Genomic DNA, 10117 nt, shown 5'->3' on the forward strand with positions numbered 1-10117 from the left:
ACATACATTACATTACTGATCCTGAGTTACCTCCTGTATTATACTCCAGAGCTGCACTCACTATTCTGCTGGTGCAGTCACTGTGTACATACATTACATTACTGATCCTGAGTTACCTCCTGTATTATATTCCAGAGCTGCACTCACTATTCTGCTGGTGCAGTCACTGTGTACATACATTACATTACTGATCCTGAGTTACCTCCTGTATTATACTCCAGAGCTGCACTCACTATTCTGCTGGTGCAATCACTGTGTACATACATTACATTACTGATCCTGAGTTACCTCCTGTATTATATTCCAGAGCTGTACTCACTATTCTGCTGGTGCAGTCACTGTGTACATACATTACATTACTGATCCTGAGTTACCTCCTGTATTATACTCCAGAGCTGCACTCACTATTCTGCTGGTGCAGTCACTGTGTACATACATTACATTACTGATCCTGAGTTACCTCCTGTATTATACTCCAGAGCTGCACTCACTATTCTGCTGGTGCAGTCACTGTGTACATACATTACATTACTGATCCTGAGTTACCTCCTGTATTATATTCCAGAGCTGCACTCACTATTCTGCTGGTGCAGTCACTGTGTACATACATTACATTACTGATCCTGAGTTACCTCCTGTATTATACTCCAGAGCTGCACTCACTATTCTGCTGGTGCAATCACTGTGTACATACATTACATTACTGATCCTGAGTTACCTCCTGTATTATATTCCAGAGCTGTACTCACTATTCTGCTGGTGCAGTCACTGTGTACATACATTACATTACTGATCCTGAGTTACCTCCTGTATTATACTCCAGAGCTGCACTCACTATTCTGCTGGTGCAGTCACTGTGTACATACATTACTGATCCTGAGTTACTTCCTCTATTATACTCCAGAGCTGCACTTACTATTCTGCTGGTGCAGTCACTGTGTACATACATTACTGATCCTGAGTTACCTCCTGTATTATAATCCAGAGCTGCACTCACTATTCTGCTGGTGCAGTCACTGTGTACATACATTACTGATCCTGAGTTACCTCCTGTATTATACTGCAGAGCTGCACTCACTATTCTGCTGGTGCAGTCACTGTGTACATACATTACATTACTGATCCTGAGTTACCTCCTGTATTATACTCCAGAGCTGTACTCACTATTCTGCTAGTGCAGTCACTGTGTACATACATTACTGATCCTGAGTTACCTCCTGTATTATACTCCAGAGCTGCACTCACTATTCTGCTGGTGCAGTCACTGTGTACATACATTACATAACTGATCCTGAGTTACCTCCTGTATTATACCCCAGAGCTGCACTCACTATTCTGCTGGTGCAGTCACTGTGTACATACATTACATTACTGATCCCGAGTTGCCTCCTGTATTATACTCCAGAGCTGCACTCACTATTCTGCTGGTGCAGTCTCTGTGTACATACATTACATTACTGATCCTGAGTTACCTCCTGTATTATACTCCAGAGCTGCACTCACTATTCTGCTGGTGCAGTCACTGTATACAAATGTCGCGGGCGGCGGGGCGCTGCGCTCGCTAACGCTCGGGTCCGGCGCTGCTGCTGCTGCTCGGTGGCTCGAGCGGTGGGCTGGATCCGGGGACTCGAGCGGCACTCCTCGCCCGTGAGTGAAAGGGGTGGTTTGGTTTGGGGATTTGGTCCGTGACGCCACCCACGGGTTGTGGTGAAGATGGACACCACCGCTGCTGGTGACGGGGATCCCGGGAGTGATGGTAGGGAGCAGCTGGGATGTTGTTTTCCCCCTCCGTGGGTAGGGGTTGGTGGTCCCGGGGCCCGGTGAGGTGACAGGGAGGCAGGGTTGGATGGGTGCAGGGTCGCCTGGACTGCGCAGCGCAGTGCCGGATGGCACGGTTGTACTCACTCGGTCACAAATGTACGCAGAGTCTCTGGTAAACCAAACGGCTGAATGGACGGGTCCCGCAGCCGGCTGCTGTGACTTCTCCCAGTAGGTTGGTGGTGGCTGCCTTTCCCTGCACCTGTTGTGTATGTTCGGCTCCGATGGCTTCCCTCCGGTAACCCGCTCCCCAGCGTATATATGTGCCGAAGGAGCCCTTTTGCTCGCAGGCTCTGGCCCTGGGAACTCTAGCTGTGGCGGTAGCTGTATTTCCTTTTGCTGGTTGGACGGTTGCCTTCAATCGGGTCTTGGCTGCTAGGAAACCCCTGGGGTTCAGGTCACTGACGGATTTGACCTCTAATGGCGACTCCAAGCCTGGTCGGGGTCCGTAGGCCCTGCCTGTGTGTGCTGGCTTCACTTCGCTCCCCGGTTCGGTACCGGCGGGCCACCGCCCGTCCCCGGTCCTATGGTTCCGCGTTGATCTGCCTCTCCTGCAGACGGTCACCACCGTCTGCCAACCTTGCTCTTAGTGCCCGGGCCACGTACCCGGACACGGTCAGTTTGCTCCTCCACTCCTACTTCACTCCTCTCTCTTTCACTTCCCTAACTGCACTGCCTTCCTTTTCCCGCCTCCAGGACTGTGAACTCCTCAGTGGGTGGGGCCAACCGCCTGGCTCCACCCCCACCCGGTGTGGACATCAGCCCCTGGAGGGAGGCAACAAGGGTTTTGTGTCTGGCTGATGTGCCTGTCTCAGGGTGGGGGAGTGTGTTGCAGTACCTGTGACCACCTGGCTAGTCCAGGGCGCTACACATACATTATACCTCTAAAAACATCAAAGGACAAATACATCATGTGCAGTGTAATAAGAAAAAAGTGCAATTAGAATTAGCGTAGATCTCGTCTGATCCTTCTCCAGGAGCAGGCCATACACCGCCTGATGGAAGGAATCACGAGGGCAGAAGAATAGTCGGCCAATCCACAGGTAAGCACACAACTCTAACCCCAAGGCCAGCACCCAAGTGTAGTGACCCCTCCCTCAATACAGATCTCTTCCAATTTTAGGAGATCTGATGGGCCTCTTAAGTAGGAGGATAAGGCAGTAACAAAACCTGGAACAATCTTGTCCTAGTATCCTACAGTTTGGGCTCAGGGAGTCAACTCCAGGGACAATCGGACGACCTCTGAATGGTCTAAAACCTTTATGTATTTTTGGTGGAGCATAAAATTCGGTGAACTTCGGAAGCAGGAGGTGCATTTGGTTTTTAGAGAGAAGACCTTGATGGAACTCTACTATAAGTGTGTTTTCCAATTCAACCTGAAGATGGCAGTAGAGCTTTTGGTAAAATAGCATATGTGGCAGCCTCCCGAAAAATATCAAGGCACATCTGTATATACAAAGTTTGGTCAAGAGTCACTCGGTCACCCCCCTTGTCAGAGGGTTTAAAGAGAGGATCAGTGTTCTTAGATAAATGAACACCTCCCTCTCGGGCATATCAAGATTGTGAGGGTACCCATTGTTGCTTTTACACAGACCTGAAAGACCTTCAGTAACCAATTTACTAAATATGTCAATACTCGTTGTCTCAGGGGCCTTTCTGTAGTAATCAGCTTTAGTTGAGTTGAGGGTCTCTGATCAGGTCCTCTAATGTTGAGTTGAGGGTCTTTGATCAGGTCCTCTGATGTTGAGTTGAGGATCTCTGATCAGGTCCTCTAATGTTGAGTTGAGGGTCTCTGATCAGGTCCTCTAATGTTGAGTTGAGGGTCTCTGATCAGCTCCTCTAATGTTGAGTTGAGGGTCTCTGATCAGGTCCTCTAATGTTCAGTTGAGGGTCTCTGATCAAGTCCTCTAATGTTGAGTTGAGGGTCTCTGATCAGGTCCTCTAATGTTGAGTTGAGGGTCTCTGATCAGGTCCTCTAATGTTGAGTTGAGGGTCTCTGATCAGGTCCTCTAATGTTGAGTTGAGGGTCTCTGATCAGGTCCTCTAATGTTGAGTTGAGGGTCTCTGATCAGGTCCTCTAATGTTCAGTTGAGGGTCTCTGATCAGGTCCTCTAATGTGGAGTTGAGGGTCTGTGATCAGGTCCTCTAATGTTGAGTTGAGGGTCTCTGATCAGGTCCTCTAATGTTGAGTTGAGGGTCTCTGATCAGGTCCTCTAATGTTGAGTTGAGGGTCTCTGATCAGGTCCTCTAATGTTGAGTTGAGGGTCTCTGATCAGGTCCTCTAATGTTGAGTTAAGGGTCTCTGATCAGGTCCTCTAATGTTGAGTTGAGGGTCTCTGATCAGGTCCTCTAATGTTGAGTTGACGGTCTCTGATCAGGTCCTCTAATGTTGAGTTGAGGGTCTCTGATCAGGTCCTCTAATGTTGAGTTGAGGGTCTCTGATCAGGTCCTCTAATGTTGAGTTGAGGGTCTCTGATCAGGTACTCTAATGTTGAGTTGAGGGTCTCTGATCAGGTTCTCTAATGTTGAGTTGAGGGTCTCTGATCAGGTACTCTAATGTTGAGTTGAGGGTCTCTGATCAGGTCCTCTAATGTTGAGTTGAGGGTCTCTGATCAGGTCCTCTAATGTTGAGTTGAGGGTCTCTGATCAGGTACTCTAATGTTGAGTTGAGGGTCTCTGATCAGGTCCTCTAATGTTGAGTTGAGGGTCTCTGATCAGGTCCTCTAATGTTGAGTTGAGGGTCTCTGATCAGGTACTCTAATGTTGAGTTGAGGGTCTCTGATCAGGTCCTCTAATGTTGAGTTGAGGGTCTCTGATCAGGTACTCTAATGTTGAGTTGAGGGTCTCTGATCAGGTCCTCTAATGTTGAGTTGAGGGTCTCTGATCAGGTCCTCTAATGTTGAGTTGAGGGTCTCTGATCAGGTCCTCTAATGTTGAGTTGAGGGTCTCTGATCAGGTCCTCTAATGTTGAGTTGAGGGTCTCTGATCAGGTCCTCTAATGTTGAGTTGAGGGTCTCTGATCAGGTCCTCTAATGTTTTTACCCAGGAGACTGTCCAGGATTTTCACACTATGGCGTAATCTCCCTGACGTTCTCTCTTCTCCAAAAAGATGCAAGTGGTGCGCTCCACGCTGGAGAAGACCGCTCATCACTTGCATAGCTAACTTGCATGTGGTGCGCTCCAACATGGAACGCACTGCTCATCACTTGGTCATTTCCGGCCGATGGCTTAGGGTACTTTCACACTTGCGTTTGTTTCCTTCAATCGTAATCCGCCGTTTTGGAAAACACCGCAATCCGTTAACGGATTCCGTTGCTTCCCATAGACTTGTATGGACGACGCATTGCGACTGATGGTCCTGCGTTGTATCTGGCAGCCAACGCTGCGTTGCATCCTCCGGGCGTAAAGAACGCATGTGGCGTTTTTCTGCACTTCCCAGAACGTCAAAAAAAATGCAATATGCTGGATTCCGTTGGCATCCGTCATTTTTATAATGGAAGCCTATGGTGGCGGAATCCGTAATTTGACGGATTCCTGTGACGGATCTTTTTTTACACAACTGAGCATGCTCAGTTGAGTAAATTGCTGAAAAAAAAGCTACAACGGATTGCGTTGTTTTGCAGGATCCGTCGCATCAGTTGTGCCGCTATATGCAACGCATCCGTTACATCCGTCACACAACGCAATGCAAAGGATGCCGCACAACGCAAGCGTGAAACTAGCCTTAGGTAAAGTGTGCGGCACACTGTATCTCTTTCCACGCTGTCATTTCTCTGCACGCCGCACAAACCATATTACCATGTATCATTATGGGATCATTTTGGTGATCCTCATTTAAAGAGCCATACTCCAGAGCAGACGTTAAGCCTTAAGCCCGCTTTACACGCTGCAATGTATCTTACGATGTGTCGGCGGGGTCACGTCGTGACGCACATCCGGCATCGTAAGGTACATTGCAGTGTGTGACAGCTACGTGCGATTGCGATTGAACGGTAAAACGTTCATCGCACGCACGTCGTTCATTCCTCATGAATTGAACGTCAGGTTGTTCCTCGTACCCGGGGCAGCTCACATCGCAGTGTGTGACACCCTGGGAATGATGAACAGATCTTACCTGCATTCCGCGGCTCCCGTCGGCAATGCAGAAGGAAGGAGGTGGGTGGGATGTTTACGTCCCGCACAGCTCCGCCCCTCCACTTCTATTGGCCGGCTGCCGCGTGACGTTGATGTGACGCCGAAAGTCCCTCCCACTCCAGGAAGTGGACGTTCGCCACCCACAGCGAGGTCGTATGGACAGGTAAGTACGTGTGACGGGGGTTAATCGTTTGTGCGGCACGTTCAACAAATGGAACGTGCCGCACATACGATGGGGGCGTTGCAAATCGCATACGATATCATATGCGAAATTGCAATGTGTAAAGCAGGCTTTACAAGCTAAGATCTTATAGATTTTCATTATAGTATTTGGACCATGGTTATACAGCGGCAGCATCTCTATCATGTAAAATGTGGCTGATGTCACTAACTGCACTAGCAATTTATTAATTTGGGATTATAATTGGCATAATCATCACAACCTCACCAACGCAAGGCACACATGGACAGTTGTCTAATATATACATATATATATATATATATATATATATATATATATATTATTAATAATTATTATTATTATTATATATATATTTTTTATTTTCTTTTTAAATCGGGTTAATGTTTATTTATCGATAAAATTACATAACAGTCTATTTCCCCACTAGAACAGTACGGGAAAAAGAAAGAGACCGTATTCAGGCGCAAAAACAATACCTAAATTATACAATAAACAGAGCACCTGCGGTCTATAGGTCACACAGTAAGTATTCATTACAAGTACAGAGATATCCTGGAAGAAAACCTCTTCCAGATGCTCTGGACCTCAGACGTGGCCGAAGGTTAAACTTCCAAAAAGACAATGACCCTAAGCACACAGCTAAAATAACAAAGGAGCGGCTTCAGAACAACTCTGTGACCATTCCTCACTGGCCCTGTGGAGGTGGCCTGAGCTATAGCTTGTTTGTTCAAACGTAATAAGAATATCTGTGTACATAAATAATCAAAATGTAGATGTAGTTGCATAATTATCTGTCTGTCTATGTAGCCATCGCATAGACCCATAATATAATTCTAAGCTGTATAGTCATGAAGGAGTTAACCAAAGATAATGAAGCCAGAATGTGAAGCTGCAAAGTCTTATCAGTAGCTTTCACACAGAAAGAATGTACAAGAAACAAACAATGTGCTGGGAGAAAATAGGGAGTGAAATACTCCTTACTCTCTTGTTGTAGCTTCAAGGTTAGAGATGCAACCTGTATAATTGGGTGTCTTGCAATACACGAGTTCAGTTGGTGATGCTGGCTCAAAGAGAACATGTCTCAAGTATTCATTGTCTGATACATTAATATCGGCTCTGATATATATAGCTAATACGGCACCGTCTCTGGATTCCCCGTAAGAAGATACCATTAGCAGTCTTCAACCAAAATTTCTCCCTTGACAGCCCAGCCAGAGCCCTGACCTAAACCCAATTGTGCATCTCTGGAGAGACCTGAAAATGGCGTCCACCAACATTCACCATCCAGCCTGACGGAACTGGAGAGGGTCTGCAAGAAGAATGACGGAGGATCTCCAAATCCAGGACCCCAAGAAGACTCATGGCTGCACTAGCTCAAAAGGGAGGGTGCCTCTACTCAATACTGAGCAAAGAGGCTGAATACTTATCACCATGTGATATACTGAACAAAGGGGCTGAATACTTATGACCATGTGATATACTGAGGAAAGGGGCTGAATACTTATGACCATGTGATATACTGAACAAAGCGGCTGAATACTTATGACCATATGATATACTGAACAAAGGGGCTGAATACTTATGACCATGGGATATACTGAACAAAGGGGCTGAATACTTATGACCATGTGATATACTGAGCAAAGGGGCTGAATACTTATGACCATGGGATATTTCAGTTTTTCTTGTTTAATAAATTTGCAAAAATGTCTCCATTTCTTTCAAGATGGAGGATGGCGTGCAGAGGGTACATTAATGAAGAAAAAATGTACCAAATGGCTGCAATGAATTAAAGAGGGAAATATGTAAAGGGGTGTGAATACTTTCTGTACTTACTGTATATTAAAAACCTACCCAATCAGTTCTAATACTGCCCTCCAGGATTCCTCGATATTCCCGCAGGACCACATCATATGCAGCAGATTAGTGTTCTCCCGCCCGCACCTAGGACACAGATCATCCGTCCAGACCCCCATCTTATATAGTAGACTAGGTGTCCTGTACACTCTATGCAATAAGAATAGCTGTGACAGTCGTTGGCCTTCAGATACAGCAAGGCTCGGAGTCTGAGACAGGACCTCATCCCATTGCTCGTCCATCACGGGGCCTAAGTCCCTCCCCCACTTCTCTCTAGCTCGCAAAGGGAATTTGTCAAGGTATCTAGATAACATCGCTGTATATAGCCGAGAAATAATACCATAGGAGCGGTCAGATGTCCGTAAGAGTGATTCCGCTCTAACCTAAAGCCCGTACAACGTGTCTGTGTGTCATAGGCGTGCCGGAGTTGCGGGTATTAGTAAAAGGAACTGTGCGGTATCCCAAACTCAACTTGGAGCTGGCCAAAACTTTTAAGTACATTATTTTGAAGAATCTGAGACACTACATGCACACCCCTGCCCTCCCATATTCTCCAACCCAGGAGTTTCTGCAGCTCTACCAGTCCATGGTTATGCCATAAGGCAGGGCTGCCACTAAGAATTTCAGGGCCACTGACTGGCATAATTTTGGGACCCCCTTGAGACTCCACCCCTGGTTTTTAAGCCAATAAATGAAGCGTGAAGGGGCCCCCCTTCTGTTGGAGCCCCGGACTGGAGTCCTGTTTGTCCCCCCCTGGTGCGGCTCTGTATAAGGGCCAGTACTCTGTTACTGCTGATATTCCCAGCAATTCCTTCCCTCACCCTGTACAGCAGTGCCAATGTTGGATGTTATGGTCCTCCTCTGGGAGAGTATCCTGCATCCAAAAAGCCCACCGGGTATCCCCATTTTGCAAAGCCCTTCACCAATTTGCCTCATCCTTTCCCCATCTCATTTTAGGAGATCTGCGCCGCAACATTATAAACCCACTGGTTGGGGACCGCCGGACCCCCTTCCCCTCCTTTCCTCTCTGCAGGGTCTCGAGACGGATTCTGGCCTTTTGTTTTTTTTCCATAAGAGTTCCCAAAACAGAGTATTGATTTTGCGAAAAAATTTCCAATGGATCCATATCAGGGCGTTTGGGCATCAGCACCATTTCTAATAGATTAGTTCGGCCAGTAAGGGACAGCGGGAGCCGACACCAGGCGTCTATCTTATCCCGAAACTGAATTAACACTGGCTCCAGATTTTGAGGGTAGTAATCGCGCGGTCGGGCGCTAACCACGATCCCCAAATGTTTAAATGTATCCACCGGCAGAATAGGCAACCCAAGAGTAGCGAAATTAGATGGGAGTGGATCGATAGGGAGCAGGGGCGACTTCTCCCAGTTTATTAGGAGCGAAATCCTTCAATAATATTAATTGCTGGGTCCACGGATGCCCCCAACGCCCTGAGATACAGTAAGATATATATATATATATATATATATATATATATATATATATGTATATATATATACTGTGTATATATATATATATATATATATATATATATACAGTCATATGAAAAAGTTTGGGCGCCCCTATTAATGTTAACCTTTTATCTTTATAACAATTTTGGTTTTTGCTATTTCAGTTTCATATATCTAATAACTGATGGACTGAGGAATATTTCTGGATTGAAATGAGGTTTATTGTACTAACAGAAAATGCGCAATCCGCATTTAAACAAAATTTGACCGGTGCAAAAGTATGGGCACCTCAACATAAAAGTGACATTAATATTGTGTAGATCCTCCTTTTGCAGAAATCACAGCCTCTAGTCGCTTCCTGTAGCTGTTAATGAGTTCCTGGATCCTGGATGAAGGTAGATTTGACCATTCCTGTTTACAAAACAATTCCAGTTCAGTTAAGTTTGATGGTCGCCGAGCATGGACAGCCGCTTCACATCATCCCACAGATGTTCAATGATATTCAGGTCTGGGGACTGGGATGGCCATTCCAGAACATTGTAATTGTTCCTCTGCATGAATGCCTGAGTAGATTTGGAGCAGTGTTTTGTATCATTGTCTTGCTGAAATATCCATCCCCTGCGTAACTTCAACTTCGT

General features: G+C 46.3%; 1 protein-coding gene across 1 annotated transcript in view; it reads right to left on the reverse strand.

Moving 5' to 3' along the window:
- LOC142256808 (acidic phospholipase A2 homolog) overlaps positions 1–10117 on the reverse strand; it is an 88664-nt gene that overhangs the window by 77077 nt on the left and 1470 nt on the right. The window lies entirely within an intron of this gene.

Source organism: Anomaloglossus baeobatrachus, chromosome 11, assembly GCF_048569485.1.
Source record: "Anomaloglossus baeobatrachus isolate aAnoBae1 chromosome 11, aAnoBae1.hap1, whole genome shotgun sequence".
Taxonomy (NCBI): Eukaryota; Metazoa; Chordata; class Amphibia; order Anura; family Aromobatidae; genus Anomaloglossus; species Anomaloglossus baeobatrachus.